We start from the raw sequence: 26,225 nt of genomic DNA, 5'->3' as shown, positions 1-26,225 counted from the left end.
ACCTATGTAATGTCCCCACTTTTCACAAAAACAAACATAAGTGTGTGTGTGTGTGTGTGTGTGTGTGTGTGTGTGTGTGTGCGTGTGTGTGTGTGTGTGTGTGTGTGTGTGTGTGTGTGTGTGTGTGTGTGTGTGTGTGTGTGTGGACGCGTGCGCGAGGACGAGGGCAATATGTGTGTGTGTGTGTGTGTCTGTAAAAAGAGCAGAATGTGACAAGCTAGGAGATCTCCTCGCCAGTTCTTGGGAGTTTTTGCTCAATAAAATAGTCAGGCGTCTGTATTTTGAAGTCCATCGTCTGTATTTACATTTATCCACTGGCAGCTAAACTCCACACTATTGAGCGTGTATACACTCTGACTACTTCTATTTTGTTGATTAGCTGCTGGGCATTTCGCTCTATCTCTGGCTGAAAGCAGTCAGTGTCGATCAATCGCAACAGACTATCATCGGTCCAATCAGCGCAGATTAGCTTCGCGCTAAGGAGGGGTTTAGGAACAAATTAATCACTGGACGATTCATACGGGAGTCGCTGGGATAATTAGGTAAAAATAAATGCAGATTACAAGACCATGAAAGTGTTTTTTGACCTTGCATGCATATTAGACTGTTGTTAGAGACCCTTACAACCAAGATATGACCCTATTTTATGTATAATATGGGCTCTTTAAAGTGGTTGAATTAAGTCAGTATTTAAGGCAGGGGTGTCCAAACTCGGTCCTGGAGAGCTGGTGTCCTGGAGGCTGTTTCTCAATTTGCGTTCTTCGGCAGTCTTGCGTCCTCTTGTTTTTGTGTAGCATCACCATCAGCTGCCAAAGTTCAGTTCCAATACTCAAGACCGCAAGAACAGAGCATGCGTGAAACGTCTTAGATGTGTTTTTGATATCAAGAACGCAACGATGCAGACTTGAGCACCGATCTCGCTTTAGAAGTCCCAGAAGTCATTGCGACTGAACGTGGAAAGCGCACCATTTTATTTCGATTTATTATTAAAGTTCAGAGATATCACTCATTTACCTCAGGAGCTTCTCTTAATGAAATGGTGAACATAAACATTACCATGAACATCCTAATAAAGAAATAAAATTTGCTGCTGAAATTTGTACTAAAATCAGTTTAATTTATATTGTATATTTATAATGTTTTTATGCAGAGTATATATTGTAAAAAGGGGAAAAACAATAAATCATTGTATGAATGCTTTAATGTTTAAATAATTTTCCATTTAAAACGCGTGAAGGTTACGTGACCATCAGGAAGAATGCAGCATCTCATTTCTCACAGGACGCGGTCTCCACAAGAACACAAGTCTGTTCTCTGCGTTCTTGGAATTGAGAAACAGCCTTTAGCTCCAACTCTAATCAGACACACCTGATGCAGCTAATCAAGCTCTTTCTAGATATACTAGAAACGTCCTGGCAGGTGTGTTGAAGCAAGTTGGAGCTAAACTCAGCAGGACATCGGCCCTCCAGGAACAAGTTAGGACACCCTTGATTTAAGGTAAATATGTTTAGATTTGGTAACACTTTATTTTGATGGTCGATTTGAGTATTAGTAGACTGTCTGCTTAATATCTGTTCATACGGCTCCTTCAACAGACATTTAACTGACTTTGCAATTAACGTTACATGTCAACTTACACTAACCCTAACCCCAACCTAACAGTCTACTTATAATCTAATGAGAATTAGTTGCAATGTTACTTAAATTCAACAAATGGACCATCAAAATAAAGTGTGACCTTAGATATCACTTGCATCTGTACACATTCGTCCATAAAGTTTGTTTAATACAGATCACAACTTTTGCATGCAATGCATTTTGCATTGTGCGTATGCCACGTTTATAAATGAGATTGCAGAGCTGTGTCCAAAATCACCTTTTAGATCAGGGGTCACCAATCTCAGTCCTGCAGGGCCGGTGTCCCTGCAGGGTTTAGCACCAACTTGCCTCAACAAACCTGCCTACATGTTTCAAGTGTACCTAGTAAGACCTTGAATAGCTTGTTCAGATGTGTTTGATTAGGGTTGGAGCTAAAATCTGCAGGACACCGGCCCTCCAGGAACAAGTTTGGTGACCACTGTTTTAGACACTTAAATAGGACACTTTTTGAGGGGACAGCTATTTGAAGTGGTGTCTGAAACCACAGTGGCAGCTGTTGTTGTGCTGAATAAATTCCTGGGTCTTGCCAGTTTCATCCATTTTATTAAATAGTCAAAAAATAACGTTTGCTGTTTGTTCATACTACTTATTGAAAAAGAGCTGAATTCGAGGCGGAGTGGGGTGCAGCTTTATCCCCTTGTTAAGTGTGCCGTCATGCGAAGTGGCTTCCGGGTCCAAGCTCTTTTTCAAACTGTATGGGGAGACTTAACAAATGCTAATAATAAATATTTACAAAGCATATTGTAAAATGTAATACTTTTGAAAATCATGATCGCAATATATATCCATGCCTAATATCTGATTGCAGAAAGTGATTGATTTTATATAAATTGTTAAAATATTGGTGTCTGTGATGCAGCAAGTCCAGAGACTGTTGTATACCCCATGATTTTAATAAGATTCACTTTAATGTTTGTTATGACTAAAAAGTGGTCATGAACAAATATTTTCTCAATTCAAATGAGCAGCTTGGACCTGTAAAGAGTATTTCATACGTGACCAATACGTCACGACTTACCAAGCAGATTGCCTAATGTTCAATCTATTTAAATTTGTAAAAAACAATAATTTAATTCAGTTCCTTCATGTTGTCCAAACACAAATCAATTGTGTGGAACCCAACAATTTTTTTTTATAGTTAATGGCATATATTCCTTAATCCTTTATTAAATTGCTCATTTAAGCAATAAATGTCAAAGACGAAGATTTGTGCAGCTTGTTCAAACTAATTTAAAATGAGCTTTAACAAAACAATTCTTAAAGGTACAGAAGGTGATTGTCTTCAGAAGCATTTCTTGTAGTGCTGGTTGAAAGTCTCTTCACAGTCGGATAGTAATGATTTAAATAAATGATCTAAATGTGTTTATATGTATTTTTATATTTTGGGTAAAGCATAAAACTAAAAAATGTTCATCCAATTAAATAGAGTCGGACCGACATCTCCCATAATTCCGATAAGTAGGCGAAACTGTCTGTCAGCAAAAGCAGATTTGAACAACTGCGCAGCCGTTTGTACGCAGCTACGCCGACCGCTGTTGTTGCTGCGTGTTCACAAGAGAGGGTTCGCCCACGAGATCGGTAAAAACCTTCTGAATCAAAACTTTTTAAAAACCTGAGTCAATATTGGAGTTACCTTTGCATGCTGAAGGAAGGATGAAACAATGGCTGAAGGATTTCTCTTAGACAGGTAATGTTTTGTTTTAAAACTATTTTAGCTTCATGCAAAGCTGATGTAATGTTAGATGTTGTTGTTACAAGCGAGTTATAGCTTCACAGAAGTGTTGTTCAGCCACTAAAATCTTCCGATGAAGAATTGATAAGACTATTTTCAGTTTTATAAGGGACCTTTTACAGCATCGATAATGTAGATTTTAATTTAGTTTAACAACAAAACACAAGTAAACAGCACCATTCCACCTAGTCTTTCCCTATATTTACCATGCAACTCTAAATATTCACTCTGAAATATGTCAGTTTAACTTGCTCGCCGCCGGACAAGCACTTGTCGCTTTTAACACGAGAGAGGGTTCTTTTGCTGTGCTAGAAGGCGTGGCTCTAGACGGCAGGGGAGGGACTGTGATTCAGAGATTTATGCTAATCTGTTACCTACTGCACCTTTAAGATTCTTTGGGACAACTTAATTGTTTTATGTTCAATCTACTTACATTTGTCACGTTAACCTAATAGATTTGTGTTGGGATGAACCTGGATGAACTGTGTGCATTTTTGCAATAAATGTTTGAATTTCTTCATTTGTTTTCATTTACTTCTTCAAGTGGACTATGATAGTTTATCAGTAAAGAGAATGGTGAATAATGTTATAGAGGTTGATTCCAAACACAGCTCAGGTTTCTCATTATAGGAGGCTGTGTTCATTGATCCTTGACACTAGTCCTGTAAAAACTGATCAAACAACACCTTGCTCTATGAAAAATAATGAAACACTCATCTTTAATGCCGTATTATTATATTTAATGCATCACAAACAGATGTGTGCAGCCATTCAGAACATTCCTGCAGACAACTAAAATAACAACTACAGAACCAAAGCACAAATGACCTGCATAAATGACCAACAAGCATCGTAGCTTCTCAAAACCTCTAGAATTCTTCAATGCAGTATAGAAATGCCCTGGAAACCACAGAGAACACCTCATATAATCGAACTAAACCCCCCTTTAAACACTTTATCAATGACAACCACCAAAAATACATCATCAAAAACACACCACATTCACTTTGATACTTTGACCCAGGCCCAACACCCCAGAAACCCCAATGGTTATCATCTTTAAATGCCCTAGCAAGCCCATTAACAACTGTCACATACAACACCTTTGCAACTTACATAGGAAAGTACTTACTGTAGCACAACTTATTAGTGAGGGTGTCTAGCAATGTCCTGAAAACTACACCGAATGCTCTAGCAACCACACAGCAGACAAAAAGAAGCATTTACACAACATATGGAAACTTTTTTTTTGTGTGAGTGTTTTGTCTGTTCATTTACACAACAACAGCATTTTGCACTTTTTTGAAAGCACATTTCTTTTTTACCATAATATTTTTATTTTTCGTTTTCAGTTTGTACACATTGAAATACAACATTTTACAAACATTTTACAACAATAATAACCTTGTTGCATTTACAAATTATACAAAATATAAGGATATATATATTTATAATAAAAACTAAAAGCAAACAACAAACGAGCAAACAACAATAATAATAACAAATAATAATAATAATAAAAAAATAAAACTGCTCCTCTTTTTTTTCAATTATGGTAATCTATTCAAACATGACAATTATAATCATACTAAGTACTAGGCAAAGCAAATATGTATTAAGTAATGTATCAATGCAGAACTATAAAGCTGGAACTGCATTATCCATCAAATATTATTCATCAACTTCTTCCTCTGTTAATTCCACTTCTTTGATATAACTAATGAAAGGACTCCATATGTTTTCAAATACACGTTGTTTAGCCCTTAGTATATAAGTTATTTTTTCTAATGGCAGACTTGACAACATTTGTTTTATCCATTGAGTAGCGTTTGGTCTTTGCATCTTTGTCCATAGCAAAGCTACACATCTTTTGGCATAAAGCAAGCTGAGGTCTATAAATATTTGTTCGCTTCTACTATAGTTTGAGTCCTCTGGGTATAAACCTAGCAAAAAAAGCTTTGGGTCAAGGAGGATTTATTTTGAAATAATTTTTTCACTTATAATTCTCACCTCTTCCCAAAATAATTTAATTTTTGTGCACTGCAAAATACAGTGAAACAAGGTTCCTCTAGCTTCCAAACATTTTGTACATATATCTGGTATGTTTTTATTATATTTATTTAATTGTACTGGTGTTACATATGTCCGCATGATCCATTTATATTGTATAAGTTTAAGACGTGAATTTATAGACATAGTATGAGCTTTAGTGCAGGCTTCTTCCCAATCTTCCTCCGAAAATTCAGATTGCAAATCTTCCTTCCATGCATTCAACTTACAGTATGAATTCTCGGGTGAGTTCATTGTCAGCAAACCATAGAACTCTGATATGATACCTTTTCTTAGATTATCTTTTATCATCATTTTTTCTAAAGAGGAGTATTTGGGTCTATTAAGATCATTATCTTGATTTGCTTTAACAAAACTTCTTAATTGAAGATATTTGAAAAAATGTTTTCTATTAAGATTAAATTTAAGCCTCAACTCTTCAAAGGACATCATTCTATCTGAATCTGTCAAGTAAAGATCTTGAATCATTTTAAGTCCTTTCGACTCCCACAGTTTAAATGTTGCATCTGCTCTTCCTGGTACAAAGAACCGATTGCCCCATATTGGACTAAATTGAGACAGTGAATTTGAGTTTTTTTGATATCTTTGTACATCAAACTATATCTGTAACATATGTTTTACAATTGGGTTTTTTGTTTGTTTGCGTCGTTTTTTTGCAGTGTCTGAATAGATGTATGAGGGAAGAGGTAAGGTTAAATTATAAGATTCCATTTCTACCCAATGTGGAGACTCACTTGTTGAGAAGTAGAACATTATTGACCTCAGCTGTGCCGCCCAGTAGTACCACAGTATGTTTGGACATTTTAAACCTCCTCTGTCATATGGCAGGTATAACAAAGACAAACGCACTATTGTTCCATATAAATCTGACAAACATGGTTTTAATTTTTGCAAACAGTTCTGAAGGTGGAGGTAATGGAATATTTTGAAATAAATAAAGTAGTTTGGGTAGTATGTTCATTTTTAAAATATTAATTCTTCCAATTATAGAACTTGGTAGTGACATCCATCTATCCATTGATTCGTTAATTTTTGTCATTAAAGATGCATAATTAGCATCAACAATATTTTCTAATCTTGGTAAAATCTGTACTCCCAAATATTTAAACTGTTCAACAACTCCAAATTGGGATGCCTCTACATCTGGATTCTTTCTTTCATTTGAATTTAAGATTAATATGGAGGATTTTGTTTTATTGATCCTATATCCTGAGATATTGCCAAATGTTTTGATTAGTTTTACCACAGCTGGAATCGATTTACTTAATTGTGACATAAATAGAATGACATCGTCAGCATACAAGGCTATTCTATGTTCTGTTGGTCCTAGCATTATCCCAGAGTATTGCTGATGTGAGCGTACTGCAGCTGCAAAGGGTTCAATTGCTAGTGTAAACAACAAAGGAGAGAGTGGGCAACCTTGTCGGCATCCTTTATCAATTTTTATTGGTTTGGAAATATTTCTGTTAGTTAGGATTTCTGCAGTCGAATTTTTGTATATTACTTTAACCCATTTTATGAAGTTATCTCCCATTCCAAATCTTTCTAAAACATTGAAAAGATAGGGCCATTCGACCCTATCGAAGGCCTTTTCAGCATCTAGTGATAAGAGTGCTGTATCTGATATTTCTTTGTTAATGTGAATAATGTTTAATACCCGTCTTACATTTATGAAAACCCTGCCTTCCCATTATAAATCCATTTTGGTCTTTATTAATTATATATGGTAATGATTTCTGTAGCCGGTTTGCTAAAAGTTTACATATTATCTTAAGATCGGAGTTTAACAAACTTATAGGTCTCATATTTTCACATTTATTAGGGGGTTTACCAGGTTTTGGCAATAAAATAATTAAAGCATTATTCATAGTAGGTGGAAAATTACCTTTTTGAAATGCCTCCAGAAACATTTCCATTAGTGGAATTAGTAATTTATTTTTGAATTTTTTTATACAGATCTATTGGGAGACCATCTGGTCCTGCCCTTTTTCCTGATTTCAGGTTATCAATAGCATTCCCTATTTCTTCTATATTAATTTTCATCTCCAAGTCTGTTTTGTGTTCGTTTAAAAGGACCGGTATAGGTAATTCATCTAAAAACATTTTTTGATTTTGTAAATTGGTCTTACTTTTTGCTTCATATAGTTCTTTGTAATAGCTTTTTAAGACATCATTAATTTCAACAGGATCCACTATATCCTTTCCATTTACTCTTACAGTTGTTATAGGTGTTTTGGTCTCCAATTGTTTTATTTGCCATGCTAAAAGTTTACCTGATTTATCTCCCTGTTCGAAAAAAGATTGCTTTAGTCTCAAAAGACTGGAGGCAGCTCTAAAAGCAGAAAGCTTGTTGTATTCAGCCCTCAAAATCATTAACTCCTTTTGAATTTGTGGATCATTCTTCTCATAGACTTTTCCTTGAAGAGTTTTTATTTTATGTTCTAATTGTATTCTCTTTTCTTTTGTCTTTTTTGATTTTGAACCTACATAACTAATAATATGTCCTCTGAGGAAAGCTTTAAAAGCTTCCCACTTTATGCATGCAGATGTTTGTGTAGTATTAATTTTAAAAAAATCTTCAATCTGCTTTTCTATATATGTCACAAAGTTTTCATCTTGTAACCATTTATGCTGAAAAGGCCATCTAGTTGGGTCTTTTGTCAATTTTCTATCCACATATTCTATACAACATGGGGCGTGGTCTGAAATCACATCACAATATTATCGTAGAAGCTGTTGTGAATTTTGGCCCGTAATTCTGATGAAATTAAAAAAATATTTACGAGAATATGTCTTAAAAACATTTGAGTAACAAGAATATGATTTTGTTTGTGGTTTTAGTTCTCTCCAAATATCCAGCAAATTTAATTTATTAATTAAATTAATAATTTCTGCTCTACATTTTTTATGTGTCTCGTCCAGTCCAGTGGATCTGTCCAGACATGGATTTAGTGTACAATTAAAATCTCCAGCTATAATATATAATCCTGGTAATGTTGATAGTGTAAAAAATAAATCTACATAATATTTAGGGTCATCTGTATTGGGACCTTATACATTTACCAGGTTTAAACATTCTGATAGTAGAGACCCTTGAACTATTAGATATCTCCCAAACTTATCTTTAAGTATTTGTTTTACTTGAAATGGTACTGTATTATGAATAAGGGTCACCACTCCTCTAGCCTGGGATGAAAATGATGCTGAGAACACACTACCCTGCCATCTCCTCCTTATTTTGATTATGTCATTTTCTAGTAGGTGTGTTTCCTGTAGAAACACTATTTTAGAGTCCATATCTTTTAGTTTATTCATGACTTGTTTGACTTTTTTAAGTTGTTGTAGGCCTCTGCAGTTCCAGGAAACAAAATTAAGGGATACTCCTTGAGACATTTTTTACAAATGAAAAAAATAGATTACCTTGTATTATGAAAATAGGATTACAGAGAAGCAAGACGAACTTGGATGTACGAACCCACATCCAGCACACTGAACAACATGAACTACCCCTTTCCCACTTCTGTGGGATCTCCCCTAGAAACATCCTGATTCCCAGTATAGCTAAACACTGCTCCACACTAGTGAGGATCAGTCAAACCACTCTGTGTTATCCCTTTTACTGAACCCTCACTGCCGCTACTTATTTTAACAATTTACACCCGTCTGCAACCAGTATACTGTAGTCTATCCGTTTCACACATATTTCCTTTTTTGTCTGATTATCTAGTAATTTATTTTTTTGTATATATAATTTAACCTGATAGAGGCTTCAGATATTACAATGTATTTTGATTACCTGCTAAAAGGTTTCAGATATCAGTGCACTTTCGATTGTTTCATTCTCAAATATTCTAACCTCTTTTTTTTAACTGGTGTTAGTGTCCTCCTTAATTTTGTTGATGAATTCTTGTGCTTCGTCTGCCGTTTGAAAAGTACGAGTTTGTTCTTTATATGTTACCAGCAGCCTGGCTGGGTTAATCATTCCTTGTCGAATCCCCAAGCTGCGCAGTTCCTGACGTATTGGGTCAAATTGCTTCCGACGTTGGTGTATTCCAGTTGCCAAGTCAGCAAAAAACCTTATTTGCTGGTTCTTGTACCGAATATCTTGTTTGGCCCGTGCAGCTGTGATGACTGCCTGCTTATCCTTGAAGTTAAGGAACCGCATTATCAGCGTTCGCGGCGGAGCTTTTGGGTCCCTCATTGGTCCGATTCGGTGTGCCTATTCGATGATACATGAGGACTGCAAAGCGATACCATTCAGTAATTCTGGAATCCACTTATCCAAAAAGGAACAGGGGTCTCGTCCCTCGGCGCCTTCCGGGAGGCCCACCAATCTCAAATTGTTTAAACGCGATCTGGTTTCTAAGTCCACAAGTTTATCCTCCAATGTTTTGTTCTTTGACTCAAGTCTGTTTACTTTGGTTTGCAGGTGGGCAACGTCATCCTCTACGTTTGAAATCCGCAATTCCGCCTGCGACACCCGTTCACCACAATCATTTATCTCCTTTCTCATACTTTCAATCGCCGTCAAAATTCCATCAAATCTTGACGAAAAGTCCGTCTTTAGGGAGTTTATAGCAGCCAGTATGTCGTCTGCTTTCGCTCCTTCAACTGTGCCCTCTCCGTTAGACTCATCCGCCGCGGCTACTTCGTTACCCTTCTGTGTTTCACCACAGACACGGTAATCTGTTAGTTTCGGCTGTCTCGACGATTTACTATTTTTTTTATTTAACTTGGCAGACTTCGACATTGTAGCGTTTACCTCAACCTTATTCTAACACGTTTTGTTGCTTATACGGATGTTTTTAGTAAAAAGTTGTAATAATTAGGACAAAGCAGCGTGAGGCACGTCTTCTCAGGTGGCCGCCATAACCGGAAGTCTGAAAGCACATTTCTATGTAGACGTTTTGGGAAATGATACTTTCTGATACGTTATCTTCTGTGTCTGTGTGTATATAAAATGTATGCGCAAAACTGGAATATGGCATAAAAGACATGCGAATAAAGCAGCGTTTCCATTAAAAAATCATCACAAATAAACAGTAAAAATGGATATTGCTGCTGTAGGAGAAACTGCGTGAATCTTTTCTCTGTTTAATAAATAACTTGTGCCTCACGTATGCCGTCATGCAATGAACATATGGTGGGGTTTGAAGCCATGAGACCTAATGTAGACGATCTTGAAAGTTCTGGAGGTGATTAATATAATAGCACTAATCAGGCCCGCCCCTAACCAATTTGGAGCCCTACATACAAGATTTCAGGTGGCACCCTGTTGCATCGTAGTAAGTTCCACTGCTAGTGTACATATACTAATAAAAAAACTTTTTAACTTTGTCTTGGACATTTTTATTTAAATAAAGCAATTGCACATTCAAAATACCTAGAAAGAAGTTTTTTTTTGCAACTGTGGGACTGAGAAACCTCAGCAGCACATGTGAAGACAAAAGAGGAATCCCGGTTGTTAACATGCACATCGAAAAAACAGGCAGCGCTCATGCATTGTGAAGCCTGCAAAACGGCGCTTCATGAGGAAGAGTTGGCACAGTGAGTTTTGCAAGTACACAAAACTAAAATGTAAGCAATATGATGATGAACGCATTTTAACTAAACATGCTATGAAGCAGAAAGGAGGGATGAAGAGTCAAGGAGTTTAGATTAGGTCTAAAAAAAGATCATGATTCTGGTCTAAAAAGACAACAGATATCTTTCTTATTCCTTCATTCTCTTTTCGGCTTAGTCCCTTTATTTTAATCAGTGGACGCCACAGTGGAATGAACCGTCAACTTATCCAGCATATGTTTTATACAGTAAAACATGTCCAGCTGCAACCCACTACTAAGAAACATCCACACACACTTATACACTACGGCCAATTTAGTTAATCAATTCACCTATAGCACATGTGTTTGGACTGTGGGGGAAACCGGAACACCCGCAGGAAACCCATACCAACACAGGGAAAACATGCAAACTCCCCACAGAAATGCCAACTGTGTGTGTATATGTATAGATTGTATAGTGCTCATTTTTTCTTTTCGTATAAAAAGTTTATCCTGCTCAGTTATGTGCATATGTTTTAATGCACATTTTCAAAAATTATGCTCATCTTGGTGTTTCCATCAGCCGATGCTTTTATGTGCATATTCAAAATGTGCATAAAAATAGGTCAATGGAAATATAGCTAATAACACATTCTTTGTGATTGACTCTGAAGCCAATTATACTAGTTTTAGTGATGTGTTATCCGTGTAAAACATATTTTGGAATGTCATGATTGACCAATTAGAATCATGTATTCCATAGTAATCTATCAATATTCTATAAATAGCAGTAAAAACCTAACAATAATCAATAAAAAAAAGTCATTATCACTATCATCATGACTTTTCACACTTGAACCTACGTTAACCTACAGCCATATTAATACTATTAACATATTAACCATATATATTGACATATATTGCAAATTTTGTTAATTGGACAAATGCCTCAATTAAAGCTTTTATTTACATTTTTTTAAAATCATATAGGCTTTTAAAATCATTATTCTAAACAGTCTGTGCTTTACCCTAGCTCATGTGTTTTCCATCACAGTTTGTCATTTCTCTCAAATGCTAAAATGACTACACAAAACAGTGTTTCCATAACTGTCAAAAGCAAATAGTGCATGCAATTAACTGTGATTGCAAAACATTGGTGTATGATTTTCAAAGAGTACATTGTTTCACACTATATGTTTGGCAGCACAGCGCAGGGTCAATTATGCAAAAATGCACTGAAGCAGGTAAAAAGAGGTGCTACAGTAAACCTGCTACTAAATTGCCAGGGTTAAGCAAAGTGTGAAAAAAGTACCATTCTGAAAAACAAATCTACATCTGACACTATTAATATGCTTAAAAATGCAGCAATTAGCTTTGAGTGACTAGAGCAGTGTTGATCCAGTTTATATTACGATGGCTAAAGTTGTTATTAACATGCTGAGCAGACAGAAAGCTGTTTTTTTTTTTTGCTCCATCAGGGACTTTGGGAACCCTTGGCTTTGATGTTTATAGAGAACTGACACTTGCCTTGACTGACACTTCATTAATAATGCTTGTGGTAGAGCACTATAGTAATGATGTTGTTTTGAACACAATGCACACAGAAAGCCAAGTAGGGGAAACGCTATTTCTTTTGCTGTAGTTTTAGCTATTTCAGTGATGTGTCCAGTGGCTCGAGGGCTTTGCTTACCCATTAGCTTCCCATAGGAATTGGCAGTGTAACAGTACAAGTTTTTTTTTTTTAAAACAATCTAACATTATACACTAACGATTAAAAGTTTGCACACAGGCTCATTCTGAAAAGGTAGCTGTCACATCCCTGACTTGTTGCTGCTGCTCCAATCACCACTCTCCCTCACCATCTTGTTCCTACAGCTCCAATCATTGCTGTCCCGCAGCAGCCACCTCTCACCACACATGTGCACAATCACCTGAATTCTAATTACATACACCTGCACCATCAATCACCGTTCACTACACAAGCTCACTGATTCCAGTCACTCATCTGCTGGAATTGAAGTCAGATGGTTCACCTCACTTTCTCCCCCACTTGCCTTTGTTCGTGGATGTCTCCCTTCTCCTATGGACGTTTCTCTTCACCGGTGGATGCAAAAGCTGTGAATAATGCCTAGTTCTGACTGCATGATTTTAGCCCTGATTTTGGCTTCAGACAGGTTTTGAGAAATCGCCGACAAATGCCTGAAATCACAGGCAAATCGGTGCTCATGCACGTGAGTGACAATCACACAGTATGAACTATCAAAGACGCGATCTGAGAGAATCGCAGATGAGTCGTCGATGCCTGTGAGATATTTGGCATGCTAAATATCTGGAGCTTTCAGCGATCCAAATCATGCCGTGTGAAATGAGTTTTGACTGAAAATAACATCGGCGATCGCCTACAGCCAATGAGAGAGCATGTGTGTATATGTGTGTGTTTGTTGTCAACCTGCAGGCCATTGGGAAGATAGGGGAGAAGTTAAGTGCTCATTTTCGATTTATTTGGACCCACAAAATGGAGGAAAATCTAGTAGAAGTTTGACAGGACTCTGGAGCACCCGTGTCTGTTTGAAGTTTCATACAGAAAGTTAAAAAATGATTAATTAATTATCAACTTAATTTGAGGAGAAATTGCTTAATCCCTTCAAGCCCAGGTGAGCAAATATGCACATTTTTTACCCCATTAAAGGCTTCTTTCTCGTTATGTTGTTAATAACAAAACATATACAATGTGTTTTTGACTGTTAGATGTAGTTTGGACGAAGTTGTCGGCGATCCTTTCTATTGTAAAGTCATGCAATGTGAAAGCCCCTGTCGCCGATCCATCTTGCACTGTAAACAAAGCAGCAACAAAACGCTACCCAAGATAATCATGCAGTGTGAAAACATATGTGACACGACTACTTTGAAAATCATGCAGTCTGAACTTGGCATAAGGGAAGTGACTATATTACACTGGTGGTTGATGGAAGATCTGTTGTTTATCTAGTGAACTGCTAACTAAATCGCTCTCATTCTACAAATATCACTTAGCTGCTTCTCCTGTTGAAATATCCACATTGTTTTGAATAAACTGACTAAAAGAGAACTATTCATGTCTTCACTGTGTGACCAGGACAGTGGCTCTATTTACATTTCTGGAAATCGTGAATGTAGCCACAGCTCCGTATGGCTGCATTTTGACTTTAAATTGAACGCTATAGAGCGGTATGATGCCGTTCCTTTTTTCGCATATCAGCTGACCTCTTACCTGCATGTGGACTGCTTTTCTGTTGTTACCATTTTGTCCGGTAGCTTGACACGTACATCGGTGGACTTGATATGCAGAGCGGAGTTGACCACGATGACAGGGTTTGAGTCTGGTGAAGAGTGGTTCCAGAAAGCAGTTAAAAAAAAAGCTAAAAAAATAAATAACAGGGTGAGAATGTGTTAAAAAAAATCTGAAAATGTGGTAAAAATCTGCCTAGGGCTTTTCTTTTTTGAATTGCTTTTCAAAACTCTGTGGTTGGGTTTAGGAAAGGCAGTGGGTGGGTTAATCAATGCTTTTGAAGTTGCTATTGGTTGGGTTTAGGGAAGGGGGAGGGTGGGGCGATCAGTCAGTTGGTCAGTAAGTTAGTCGGTTTATTTTGTTTTCGCAAATCTGCCAGAGGCTACTGTGTAAACTTTCTCAGATCTCAAATTTGTCTCGCGAGTGCCATTCACACCTGCTGTTCTCCACCAGAGACTGCTGTCGACTGACTGATTGACCTATCGACTGAACCGAATATATCCAGCTGCACACATTTCAGGCACAAACAATCTAACACACACGATCTAGGCAAATCATATACGGTTAATGACAGATCAGTCATCTATTTTTTTTTTTTTCTTGTTTAATGACAACTAACTGCTTAGGAGCATTACCACCACCTACTGAATTTCACAAATATGGCGGTCGAGACCGCCTGTGCTACGATTGCTATTTATTATACTGTAAACAGTTTAGGGTTTCCTATTTTAGTCATTATTTCGTTATTCTATCGTAACAATCATTTTAACATCTGTGCAGTTTTGGTACTCAAATTATGTAAATAAAAATAATTAAATTAAACATTTATGACTTTATTCACATATCCACACACACAAAGAAAACAATAGACCATCTAATTGTAGGATTAAGTGTAATAAACTAATTCCGGATCTTAATGTTGCCACACTTAGTTAAAATTGTTAGGTATGTAAATGTAAAAAACAATCAATAATGTGTTACATTAAAATGAATTACTATAGTTATTAATTAAAAATTAATATAGTTATAATCTACTATCTTTTAATAAACTATATATATATATATATATATATATATATATATATATATATATATATATATATATATATATATATATATATATATAATTTTTTGAAATTTTTACGTTATGGTTATGGTTTATAAATACTATATAACAATATAAAAACAATATATTACTATAAATTACTATAGTATTTAATGTGGGAAAGTATAAATAAAACGTTATTAGAAAATTAAGCAAATAAATACTATTCAATCGCTGGAGTAAAATATTGTCATACATTTATTAAATGTAAAAAGATTTTTATAACATAACCATATATAGCCTATACATATTAATTTCCTATTATTTCCTTAGTTATAACGAATCCATTATATAAATGAAACCTGTCAAGTTTATATCGTTTAAATTTCTCTGAAAAGTGTTTCAGCAAAGCCAGCAATCGAGTATCTGCTATATTGACTCTACCAGATAAATAATGATTGATCATCTATGATAACTAATAGAAAACTGTTCAGTCTGTTCCCTATTTGCCTGTCATGATTGCCTTATTTGTGAAATAGTATACACTATTGTTTTTGTACAATATTATTAAGAATTTACATTAAAATATATTGATGACAATGACCGAGAAGACGTTAATAACATAAACTTCCATCGTAACCATATATGTTCTGTGTGTGCCTGACACGAGTGCGTGGGTCTGCGGGTCTGCATCTGAATATTATTGACTGAACCTCCCTCCACCTCCCCTAAACCCAACCAATAGTGTTTTCAAAAGCACTAATTTATTTTAAACATGAAAAGCAGCCAAACATACTACAATATAATTCGCAATTTCCAAAAACGAATACAGGGCTTCATTTTTAGAATGAGCGTATGTTAAAAGTTTGGCATCAGGACTTTTTGTTTTGAAGATGTCCTATATTCATAATTATAACTATTGATAATTATGTGAAAACTGATATATTTTTACTTTCGTTGATGTTTTGATGGAAAAAAACAGCATTTATTTAAATTTATTTTAGTCTTATTGAGCCATTGATAAATGAATGGAATATAATGGTACTTTTGAATTGTACTGTATCACAATTTTCACAAAAATATGAAGCAGCCCAACATTATCCAAAACTAACAATAAATGTTTTTGAGCAGCAGAAACATATTATATAACATATTATATTGAATACTATTTTACTATTGATACTAAAGGATCATGTGACACTGAAGATTTGGAGATATTATGCTAAACATTCAACTTTAAATCATAGGAATAAATTATTATTTTTTTACTACTTTCGATAAAACAGTTTATTTTGAGTCTATGTGTTTTTTGATTAAATAAATACATGCAAGAGGTTTTTTAAACATTAAAATCTTGTCATGCATCTTAAAATGTTTGCCCCGTGTGCTTCTCCAGAGCTGTGGCTGGCGAGATAAGTGGTTTCTTTTCAAATCTCTGTTCTCAGCAAAAACAATCTGAAATCCCAGGTGTGCAGTTCAGAGCTTCATCAGCAGTTGTACAACACTGTCACATTAGAGAGGCATGAAGTTCTCCAGCATACCCACTGCGTATAATACAGTTTCTGTTAAGGCAATTCAGCTTAACCAGCAATGTCAACAGCACCACTTAAAACTTGAGTAACAGCTGGAGATGTGGACTAGAGTTTTCTACAGTCACGCAATGCCACTGAGGATAAGTCTGAAAATGACTTATAAATTACCCTTCCATTCCCTCTCTGAGTAACCTGGAAAGCCATTAAAACCAACTAAACCCTTACGACGGCAGGGCTTTTATTGCAGATGACATATTCTGAACAGTACTGTATATTGTATATTTTACTGGAAAAAGAAAGAGAAAACAATGAATTCAAGAAGAAAAAAAAGACACTTATATACTAGAATGAAGCAACCATGCCAAAAAAGTCAGGACATCTACCTTAACATGAGCTTTAATGTCATCCCAATCTTACTCACCACAGGCTCATTTGGAAAATGTACCCTGCTGTATATTTTTGAGAACTGAGAAATATGTGCTCGCGGGTACATATGGGTATATTTTATGTGTAAAACGATTGCTCTGGGACTGTACTACTGACTGCTTATCTCTGTTTGGATGGTTTTTCCAGTGTGACTGATTTGCATGGTAGCTCATCGTGAACGGTGCCAGAAATGGGATGTGGAGTGGAGCACAACAGACTAGGATTCGACTTTGGCAAAGGATGGTTCCAGAAACCAGGTTAAAAAAAAAAAAAAATTTTATGCTAGAAGCACATGGGCGTGATGGCTTTCCTTTTATTTTTGAAAATACTATCGATGGGTTTAGGGAGGGGGATGGGTGGGTCAGTCAATTTGATTGTCAAGCTGATATATTGGCTTCTCTCATGCACATGAATAGGATGTTAATATTTGCGGGTTAAAACTGTTGCCTCACAGCAAGAAGGTCACTGGTTTGAGTCCCAGCTGGGTCAGTTGGCAATTCTGTGTGTAGTTTGCATGTTCTCCCTGTATTTGTGTGGGTTGGGTGCCCCTCTGGGTGCCCCGGTTTCCCCTACAGCCCAAAGACAATTGCTGTAAGTGAATTGGATTAACTAAAATGTTTGAGTTCATGTGTGCATGCAAGAGCGGATGGGTGTTTCCCAGTACTGGGTTGCCAGTGGAATGGCAATCACTGTGTAAAAACACATGCCGTAATAGTTAATTCCGCTGTACCACCCCCTGAAAAATAAGTCTGAAGTCAACTAGGCTGAAGGAAAAAGAATAAATGAATGTATATGTCACTCTTTAGTGGATTGTGAAAACAAAAACTACAGTACGACATAGTCCAGGAATTATTTGTTGCTTTTTTTTTTTTTTAAATGTAGTTCTGGGCACATATTTGAGTCTGGGTTGATAGGGTTTAATTTGGAGCTGGCCAACTTTTTGCAGATATAACAGTTTCAACTGTTCAGAGAAGGTTTTTTATAAGGTATAGCAGAGTGTTTATGAGAAATTTATGTGTTCATCCTAAGGACCAGGACACACCAAGCCAACTCCAAACATCTAACACTGATGAAAACCAATTGTGTTGTTGGCTCATGATGGCTGCATCTGATCTTGTCTCGACCAAAAAGCTGCACAAAAACACACCAAGAAGATGGCAGACAACTGAAATGTGAGTGCACAATCAGCATCTTTATTAGACAGTGTGTCTTTCCACACACACTGGGGCAGTAATCTGTTTTCACTCAACAAAAGGAAACCAGAATATGAGACACTCGCACAAAAAGCCCAAACAAACCAGTGTTTAGTATCATTATCACAGTATGTGTCACTCACCACAAAGGGATTTGCTCATGCAAATACATCTGATAATCTAGTAATCCATATAATTTGCAAATATTTGGGAAATGCAGTGAATTTACTGCTGGCTTCTTTGTGTTCCCTCTTAACTTGAGTTGTTAACTTGGTCTTGTCAGTTCGGTTTTTGTTCTTATTCATTGCTAATTTGTTGCTGAACAGCCAATCAGAGTGCTCTCTTTAACTGATGACCAATGTAGATTTAACATGATGAGTTGGGCCAACTCAATCTGGTATTAACCGCACAAACGTCAGTGTGTGCGCACAAAACAACCTATAGCTGGATGGATGCTGCCAATCGGTTGACCTTCGGCTTGGTGTGTCCCAGCCTTAAAGGTATTCAGTCAGGTTCAGCTCAGGCCAGTCAAGTTTCTCCACACCAGTTTCTTCATACCAGCTTTGTAGATTGCTGTACAGTATGAACGTATGAGCATGAAATTGTTCAAAATGTCTTTGTATGCTGAATTATTATTAGTTTCTTATACTGGAACTCTAAGGAATTAAGCCCAGTTTCTGAAAAACAACCCCACACCATAATCCCATCTCCATCAAACTTTCTACTTGGCACAATGAAATCACACAATCGACTGTTGTAGTTATTATCCACATCTCATTACAAATTACAAATTATTTTACATCACAAATTATTTTAAAACATGAGTTTCATCTATGAAGATATCTTTCTTCCTTTCAAAAATATGTTGTTGTGCACCTTTCATCATCATTGTATTACATTTAATCTCATCATTTTAATTTAATTTTTCTTATGACATTTTTCGAAAGACTTCTTACATGTTTTTCTGTAAGCGAAGAAAACTCAGCAACTATACCAAATTGCATACTTTTGTGAAATGAGCTCCTTTGTAGAAAATAGAGGTGTTTTCTTGCCTCTTGGAGTATGAAGTATTTTTCTCTTGCATCATGTTTCAGCAAATGAGCCATAGAAGCTTTACAAAAAAGCTTTTACGTCTACAACATTGGGTTTAAAAAACAGATTTCACTCAGAAATGTCCAAATAAAGATTATAGTTAATTACAAAAAACAGCACATAACACTGAAAGAAAAGTTAAAATACTAAAATGATGTTTTTGTAATAATAGTATTCAGCTTAAAGTGCAATTTAAAGAATTAACTAGGATATTATGGCAAGCAAGTTACAAAAATTAGACATGTTTTTGGACAATTTGAATTAAGAGAGAGAGAGAGAGAGAGAGAGAGAGAGAGAGAGAGAGAGAGAGAGAGAGAGAGAGAGAGAGAGAGTTTGTTGAACTATTTTGTTTAAATTTAGATGTTGCAAAAACCAGCAAAACTGCACAAAATTAAACAGATTTGAGCCTTACAACATTACAATACAATGCTTTAAAATGCCATTTAAATTCGATCAAATGTCTAAATGAATATTTTTAGATGAAATCTGCACAGTACACACAGAGTAGTTCTTCTAAAAATAACAGAGTCATGGAAACACCTGCAGTCTCTGAAATTCCACTAATGCCCCATGATAGAGTTCATATCCAGAATGCGAGATTATTGTATCCCCAAACAAATTATACTGAAAATGAGTAATCATGGGTGCCGGAGGAAAAAAAAATAGTTTTCAGCTAATATTTCTCACAATCTCTTACTGGTGAGAGAGGAGAAAGAGCTTTTGACGATTCTGACTTTATTTAATAAAGACAACTGATTAAATTCTCGGTGAGAATAAGGCAATATAATATCCACACATACTCAAAAAAGGATATAATTTCCTGTAGGAATATATTTAAAGCACAGAATAAATACTGAAGAGTAATTTAGATACAGCTATACAGTGACATCAAGACTTTATTGCACCCTTTTTCTTTATCTGTGTTATGTAGTTTTGTTCAGTTTTGTAACTTCTGGTTTAATGTGTTATTTCAGATCAGGGTGTTTTAGTCTTTTAGCCATAGCAATACAGCATGGCTGTGGTAATTTTTCTTCCTGTATGTTCAAAGCATATCATGGAGCTTTGCAACATACTGTACACATTACGCAGGTTTAGATGGCATCTGCAGAGCCTTTGTTGCACATGCCAATTACGGCCTTTGTCAGTGTTATGGCACGGCAGCTGCAAATGCTTTTAAATATGAATCAGAGGAGAAGCACTGCCAAAGTCGTGCCTGGAGTGTACACAAGAGTGATTGTTCTTCATGCACCACCTCTCCATTCAAACTCTTACGTTTCAATCAATCTCTTTTTTCCGCTATTATTGATATAAGGGTGGGCAATTTTGTCTATTGTGTCTTTTTTGTCTCCTTTCTCTATTGTGAATTGAGGACGGAGTGGTAGAAGGTTATGTGTCTTGTATACATGCCATAACCTCTTAGGTATTGGAAAAGTCTAACATTGGAATATTTTGTTGTTCTGCGATAAATATCGCCATATACAATTTGGCTCAAAAAGGAATATTGATAATTGACATTAGAGTCTGTATAGTAAGGTTGTGTAGATGTGTGTGTGTGTGTATATATATATATATATATATATATATATATATATATATATATACACACACACACACACACACACACACACACACACACACTTACTATACAGACTCTAATGTCAATTATCAATATTCCTTTTTGAGCCAAAATAATATTAATACAGGTTCTTCTATTAATGTACATTAAGGTTAATATTAAATTGCCGTTGCTGTCTATTGAAAGTGTGTGTGTGATGTCAACGACGATCTGGGAGAGGGAGGGGCAGTGAATCAGCTATATCAGTGGCACCAGTCAATTAACAAACATCTTGTGGCTGTTATTTATTTATTGAAATATTGTGAATTTACGCAAGTATACTTAAATTAAAGAGCCCATATTATACATGAAATAGGGTCATATCTTGGTTGTAAGGGTCTCCAACAACAGTTTAATATGCATGCAAGGTTAAAAAACACTTTCATGGTCTTATAATCTGCATTTATTTTTACCTAATTATCCCAGCGACTCCCTGATGAATCGTCCAGTGATTGATTTGTTCCCAAACCCCTCCTTAGCGCGAAGCTAATCTGCGCTGATAGGACCAAAGACAGTCTGTCGCGATTGGTCGACTGCCTTCAGTCAGAGAGTGAAATGCCCAATAGCTAATCAGCAATATAAAAAGTAATCACAGTTCATACATGCTCGATAGTGTAGGCGTGGATTTTAGCTGCCACACACACACAAAAACACACACACCTCCGGACGACAACGCTCCCGCTTCCACCCGCACCCGCCAGGTTTTAGCCTGAGAACCCACCCCGTTTTCTGCCCGCCGCGCCCGATCCCGCTAGAGCAGGGGAGAACACAACCAAAAATCACCCAGCTATACAGTCCAGACAGCCAAGCTGTCTGTATAAACACACACACAGCACCAAGCACACAAAGCTCGCGCTCTATCTCTCTCTCTCTCTCTCTCTCTCTCTCTCTCTCTCTCTCTCTCTCTCTCTCTCTCTCTCTCTCTCTCTCTCTCTCTCTCTCTCTCTCTCACACGCGCGCGTGCGCACTAACACACACACACAAGCACCAAGCAGACTCTCTCTTTCTCATTCGCATAGCAATATCCGTGATATTGCTAGACAGCCCGCTCCCGTCTCAAATTAAACCCGTTACCAACCGCTCCCGCGATTTATTCTGAAATTTATTGCAATTATAATTATATTTATTGCAGACCTCTACCATAAACAGCTTCATAAACAAAGCAGCACACGTCGCGTTTTTAACGTGACTTTGCACGCGATAAGAGAATATAGCCAGTTAACCTGATACAGTACACTCGGTTACAAGTAACAAATCACAACTAAATACATTTGCAAGCTAGAGTCAACGAGGCAACTTTAATCGCACGTACTTACACTTGAGAAAGGTAGGAAGAAACCCATCCTGATGTCCATCAGTAAGTTACTCTTTACTGATCCTTCCTTTAACAAACGCAGATGAAGTATTCTTTGTAGCATGTAGTTTCCAAAAGTTTCCAGTAGTTTCCAACTGCTTGGTTATAATGCTGATGTTTCATCTTTGGGTAGAGACTCAATATAATATCCATCTGCAGTGTGATTTCAATCGACCGGCATGTTTGTGTGCGTGTGTTTGTGGGTGTGGGTGTGTGTGTGTATGTGTCTAGGTTTCTGCGTCAGAGGGCGGGGCCTCAGGTTTGAAATCTCCCGGGTTTGCGCGTGCACGTGAATAACTTGGTTTCGTTCGTACGTCATGGCGAAACACCTAATGACTCGGTATCAAGGCGACTCGTTTGAAGCACTATGAGTCGACTCTTTTATAGATGAATCAACCGTTTTAAACACTGTATTCTTACAGATTTAAGCCTTAGCTGGATACTTCACTTCACTTAGAGCTGTGTTACACACTACATGGAGGGGAATTTTCAAAAACCCATAATATGGGCTCTTTAATAATATCAACAGCAAAATCATATTGGGGTGGGTAGAGTTTACACTGGGGTGGCCGTGGCCACCCCTAGCTACCCATTGGGGGCGCCCCTGACTCTGTACAGAAAACAGTTCTTGAAGTGTAGGAAAGGTAGTGCCAGTGATTCGTTCAGCAGTCCAGACTATTTGCTGTAGTAGTCTACAAAGGTCGGTTTTGGCAGCTGAGCAGAACCAGATGGTGATTTGAAGTGCAGAGTATGGATTGGATGACAGCTAAAACTGTAAAAGCAGCTCCTGTGGCAGGTTGAACTTCCTCAGCTGATGAAGGACGTACAGTCTCTGCTGGGCTCTGCAGAGGAAGCCTGTGCAAACACGGGGAGAACATACAAACTCCACACAGAAATGCCCAGACTTAAACCAGAAACCTCTTGATGTGATGCGACAGTGCTAACCACTGTGCCATAGTGCCACCATTTTTAATTATTAGTCAATCTAAATTTTCCAAAAATAAAGGTTCCTTATTGCAATCAATGGTGTCATAAAGAGTCTTTAACGTCCATGGAAACTTCTTTAGGGCCTATGCTATCCGAACCATGCCCAGGCCCATTTCCCGGATTGTTTCAGAAGTGTGAGTGCCCTGAATCAGGCTCAGGCACGGTTCACTTGGCCGGCCCTGGCCCGGTTGGAAGAAGTGGGCCTGAGCGTGGTTCACTTGGGCTTTAACTTTGGGCGAAACTGAAAGCGAGACGTGACTTTTAAGGGACTGTTTCATATGGATTTATTAATCAATCTTACTGTTTAATGAACGCAAACTGCCATAGTTTATTAAAGACGCAAACCCCTCACTGCATGACAGCTGCGCGCCTTCAGCAGACCTCCTCATTTCTGCAGCTTGAGGACTTTATGACTGTTTATGAGCGTCAAAAGTGGAGATATGTTCGGTGAAATATCTGACTGCGTGTCACAGCATCCCTAAGGACTGTTTGGTTAAATATTTGACTGCATGTCACTGCATATCAAATGACGGAAACAATATAACTAGAGAAATCTCCACTGTGCTGAGCGAGAGCGCTTACTGAACAGCGCAGCAGCGATGACGTAAGCGTGCCCAGGCCCGATTGTATGTGAGTGCGGGCCATCGGGGGAGATGGGAGGGGGGACAAGCTTGCTTTGGCTCAGTTCGAGGCAACTGTACATAGTATGAGTGCGGCCTTAGAGAAAGTCATGGAAAGTTCTTTAAAGCAGTGGTTCTCAAAGTGGGGGTTGGGACCCCCTGGGCGGTCACGAGACAATGAGGGGGGTCGCTTGGTGATTTCCAGAAATCTTATATATTTTTTTTTTTACTTTTAGAACTATCATATTTTATCCATAACCTGCAGAATATAAAATAAAGTTTTAACTTATAATATATTTAAAATATAGTTTTTAACTAATAGTAGTATTACGTAAAAAACATTCAAATAAAAAGTCATCAGCCTTTCAATTTATTTTTTTTTCCATTGGATTGTGACCCCTGGGGTTATCATGCTAGATTAACATCACACCAATAACGTTAGCTGCAGCAGATTGATTTTACAGTACAATGTTAAACTTTGACACCTTTATGGCACTCACATACTGTTCATTAAAAAAGAGGCCACGACTGAACAAGGAAGACGATCTCTAAGTGGCTTCAATTGTCCAAAATTAAACCAAGAATAGTCTTGTGCTGTAAACATTGTGCTCACCATTTTCATTTAGTGATATTAATATTAAATGAAACAAATGAATAATGATTATAAAAAATAGACTTTTGTACTTTTTTTGTGTTTTCAATGTTTAGATGCTTGTAACCACTCCCGAGCATAGAGGGGGTCGCGAGTCACTGGTGTTGTTATTTTAAGGGTCGCTGGCTGAGAAGTTTGAGAATCCCTGATTTAAAGTGAAAAGGGGATCTTCATATTGTTAAAATGTTATTAATGCTAGATGGAAAATGTTCTTCCTTTCACTAAAAGGCTCCTTGTGAAACTCAAAATGTTTTTTTGGCAGGTGAAAAATCTAATTTCACATCCAAGAGTATGATTGTAATGATTATTTTTTTTCTTTTAATTTACCTTCAGTTTATTTTTTCTAAACAAACTTTTACGTTTGCCAAAATAGTACTGTGGCCCTATCCTTTTGACTCTTCTAAGTAATAATAATAGAGTACATTTTTTTTACTATTTGTGCAATTTGTATTTTAATTTTTTATTTTAACAGCGAATAATTCTTGTTACCATTTGAGTATTTGATGAACATAGGAAATGTCAGTAGAATCAAGACAGGGGAACAGCACTTTAAATAAATATTCATTATCAAAGCCCTCAATATTTGAGAATTTTAATTGGTAAATTCTCAAAATACTCAAGGTCCTTGTGATCTGACTACTAGCTACTGTAATTTTCAACTGTTAGCAAGTCTAAGGCATTTGCGGGATTTTCTCTAAGCATAGTACAATCATTCACCTAAATTTTACAGTATATTTTAATTTGAATGAATCCTTTTGCAGGATATCTGTATATTGTGTGGCTCTGAATGGAATTTATTTCATTCAAAAGCAATTTGACTGATATTCAAACATTACAAAGAAGGTGTTGTTATGTAACTGCATAAGAGTCAAATGTCAGCAGCTAACAAGGATGGTAAAGAAAAGAGTGCAGAAGATGGCTTTTTAAAAGCTTTACTGTAAAAAAAAAAAAAAAAAGTTCATTCATAGCATGTACAATTGTGAACAAAACAACTTTGAAGGTTTTCATTTAAGATGAGACCTCGAAAAAAGTGAGGTTTTTAAAAATCTTCTAAATTTTTCTCAAAAATCCTCAAAATTCACATAAAGGACGGACAAGGTGATTCTGAGGAGCAGCTTCTGAAATCTTTTAGACTGACATGTTTTTGTGTTGGTTGTGTGTTCTTGCTGTGTCTCAGGTGAGCATGACCTTCCTGTTAGTCTGTGTAAATGTCTGGGGGTTTAATGAGCTATGGGATAAGAAAAGAATAAAAGAACATAATTCTTCTTTTAAGCTTTGTGTCAGTTCTCTTTTTCATCTTTCCCATTATTTCCTTGTGACATCTGACATTTCTAAGGTCACACTCTGTCTAACACTGCTCCTGCTAGCACTAGTATTCATGGTAAGAAAAAGTATAACCACATTATTAACCTCTAAATTAAAGCACAGGAGTTCATT

General features: G+C 36.7%; 1 protein-coding gene and 1 long non-coding RNA gene across 2 annotated transcripts in view; one reads left to right on the top strand and one right to left on the bottom strand.

The window, feature by feature from the left end:
* The window catches only part of LOC148679658 (uncharacterized), a 178,641-nt gene extending 165,047 nt beyond the window's left edge, over nt 1-13,594 (bottom strand). Inside the window, exon 1 of the mRNA XM_088651107.1 lies at nt 13,105-13,594. The gene's annotated coding sequence lies outside the window, so the exon portion shown is untranslated. The remainder of the gene's footprint in view (nt 1-13,104) is intronic.
* Nucleotides 1,424-19,652, top strand: LOC141376147 (uncharacterized). Its single transcript, XR_015499628.1, has 3 exons — nt 1,424-1,497; nt 17,423-17,532; nt 18,305-19,652. It is a non-coding gene; the product is annotated as an uncharacterized LOC141376147 (long non-coding RNA).
* The last annotated feature ends 6,573 nt before the right edge of the window (nt 19,653-26,225 follow it).

This window comes from Danio rerio, chromosome 9, assembly GCF_052040795.2.
Source record: "Danio rerio strain M-AB ecotype USA chromosome 9, GRCz13ab, whole genome shotgun sequence".
NCBI lineage: Eukaryota > Metazoa > Chordata > Actinopteri > Cypriniformes > Danionidae > Danio > Danio rerio.
Note: the sequence above shows the minus strand (reverse complement) of the source record. Positions and strands in the feature narration are given on the sequence as shown.